The 2,500-nt window shown below is 41.4% G+C and overlaps 4 non-coding genes across 4 annotated transcripts in view; all 4 read left to right on the plus strand.

Moving 5' to 3' along the window:
• The first annotated feature begins 346 nt into the window (after positions 1-346).
• On the plus strand, positions 347-465 carry LOC141293056 (5S ribosomal RNA). Its single transcript, XR_012340627.1, has one exon. It is a non-coding gene; the product is annotated as a 5S ribosomal RNA (ribosomal RNA).
• Positions 466-1,266: 801 nt separating this feature from the next.
• LOC141295815 (5S ribosomal RNA) lies at positions 1,267-1,385 on the plus strand. Its single transcript, XR_012341143.1, has one exon. It is a non-coding gene; the product is annotated as a 5S ribosomal RNA (ribosomal RNA).
• An 84-nt stretch (positions 1,386-1,469) lies between these two features.
• LOC141294227 (5S ribosomal RNA) lies at positions 1,470-1,588 on the plus strand. The gene has a single exon (XR_012340905.1). It is a non-coding gene; the product is annotated as a 5S ribosomal RNA (ribosomal RNA).
• Positions 1,589-2,389: 801 nt separating this feature from the next.
• The window catches only part of LOC141293062 (5S ribosomal RNA), a 119-nt gene continuing 8 nt past the window's right edge, over positions 2,390-2,500 (plus strand). Inside the window, exon 1 of the ribosomal RNA XR_012340629.1 lies at positions 2,390-2,500. This exon is cut by the window's right edge and continues 8 nt beyond it. This is a non-coding gene — a ribosomal RNA (5S ribosomal RNA).

Consider the following 2,500-nt stretch of genomic DNA (forward strand, 5'->3'; position numbering starts at 1 on the left):
ATGGATGGTTGGCCTGTCATGTGACTAGACACATGACAGGAAGCAGGAAGTACAACTGTATAAGAGAGCAGCATGACAAACAAAGGACAGTCACCAAACTGTTGGATTGAGGAGTTGCTAATTTTAGAGCTCACCTTTCCATTCACCACCTGCAAACTTTGGATTACACTTTCTGTGGATTGTATATACACTGGTGGACACTCACATTGGACTTATCAACACACTGGGGTTCTTGGACTGGGAATACCAGGTGCTGTAAGCTTTTGCCTTTTCTTCACTATTTATATAATATGCTGGCTTTTACGGAGGCTGATCTTTAAATAGCCCACTTTTTGGAGCAGCCCTCGCTTATGGCCATACCGCGCTGAGAGCGCCCGATCTCGTCTGATCTCGGAAGCTAAGCAGCGTCGGGCCTGGTTAGTACTTGGATGGGAGACCGCCTGGGAATACCAGGTGCTGTAAGCTTTTGCCTTTTCTTCACTATTTATATAATATGCTGGCTTTTAGAAAGACGTGTTTTACCGCTCTATTTATTACAATCATTTACATGTAGTATAGAGTTTTAAGTGTTTTACATGTTTTTTAGGCCATTTTATTACTCTTAACATTTTAAGTGTATGTGTCTTTAATAAATGGATGGTTGTCCTGTCATGTGACTAGACACATGACAGGAAGCAGGAAGTACAACTGTATAAGAGAGCAGCATGACAAACAAAGGACAGTCACCAAACTGTTGGATTGAGGAGTTGCTAATTTTAGAGCTCACCTTTCCATTCACCACCTGCAAACTTTGGATTACACTTTCTGTGGATTGTATATACACTGGTGGACACTCACATTGGACTTATCAACACACTGGGGTTCTTGGACTGTTTTTAGGGTATGGACAAATGAACTGTATTCTTTTAACAGAGTTTACCTGTTTTTAGGGTATGGACAAATGAACTGTATTCTTTTAACAGAGTTTACCTAGTTTTATCGTGTTGTTTTAAAGTCTTTTATGTGAACCTTGTAAATACACCAAATCTATTTAAACCAATTTTCTTTTATGTCTCATTCTTTTAACCACTAGTCATCTCTCACAGTTAAATCTGACCCCATTTTAGTCTTGTAACTCGGCTGATAAGGCCGATTGTTACACTTTTATGGGAGACCGCCTGGGAATACCAGGTGCTGTAAGCTTTTGCCTTTTCTTCACTATTTATATAATATGCTGGCTTTTACGGAGGCTGATCTTTAAATAGCCCACTTTTTGGAGCAGCCCTCGCTTATGGCCATACCGCGCTGAGAGCCCCCGATCTCGTCTGATCTCGGAAGCTAAGCAGCGTCGGGCCTGGTTAGTACTTGGATGGGAGACCGCCTGGGAATACCAGGTGCTGTAAGCTTTTGCCTTTTCTTCACTATTTATATAATATGCTGGCTTTTACGGAGGCTGATCTTTAAATAGCCCACTTTTTGGAGCGGCCCTCGCTTATGGCCATACCGCGCTGAGAGCACCCGATCTCGTCTGATCTCGGAAGCTAAGCAGCGTCGGGCCTGGTTAGTACTTGGATGGGAGACCGCCTGGGAATACCAGGTGCTGTAATCTTTTGCCTTTTCTTCACTATTTATATAATATGCTGGCTTTTAGAAAGACGTGTTTTACCGCTCTATTTATTACAATTATTTACATGTATTATAGAGTTTTAAGTGTTTTACATGTTTTTTAGGCCATTTTATTACTCTTAACATTTTAAGTGTATGTGTCTTTAATAAATGGATGGTTGGCCTGTCATGTGACTAGACACATGACAGGAAGCAGGAAGTACAACTGTATAAGAGAGCAGCATGACAAACAAAGGACAGTCACCAAACTGTTGGATTGAGGAGTTGCTAATTTTAGAGCTCACCTTTCCATTCACCACCTGCAAACTTTGGATTACACTTTCTGTGGATTGTATATACACTGGTGGACACTCACATTGGACTTATCAACACACTGGGGTTCTTGGACTGTTTTTAGGGTATGGACAAATGAACTGTATTCTTTTAACAGAGTTTACCTGTTTTTAGGGTATGGACAAATGAACTGTATTCTTTTAACAGAGTTTACCTAGTTTTATCGTGTTGTTTTAAAGTCTTTTATGTGAACCTTGTAAATACACCAAATCTATTTAAACCAATTTTCTTTTATGTCTCATTCTTTTAACCACTAGTCATCTCTCACAGTTAAATCTGACCCCATTTTAGTCTTGTAACTCGGCTGATAAGGCCGATTGTTACACTTTTATGGGAGACCGCCTGGGAATACCAGGTGCTGTAAGCTTTTGCCTTTTCTTCACTATTTATATAATATGCTGGCTTTTACAGAGGCTGATCTTTAAATAGCCCACTTTTTGGAGCAGCCCTCGCTTATGGCCATACCGCGCTGAGAGCGCCCGATCTCGTCTGATCTCGGAAGCTAAGCAGCGTCGGGCCTGGTTAGTACTTGGATGGGAGACCGCCTGGGAATACCAGGTGC

This window comes from Garra rufa, chromosome 1 (genome assembly GCF_049309525.1).
Source record: "Garra rufa chromosome 1, GarRuf1.0, whole genome shotgun sequence".
NCBI lineage: Eukaryota > Metazoa > Chordata > Actinopteri > Cypriniformes > Cyprinidae > Garra > Garra rufa.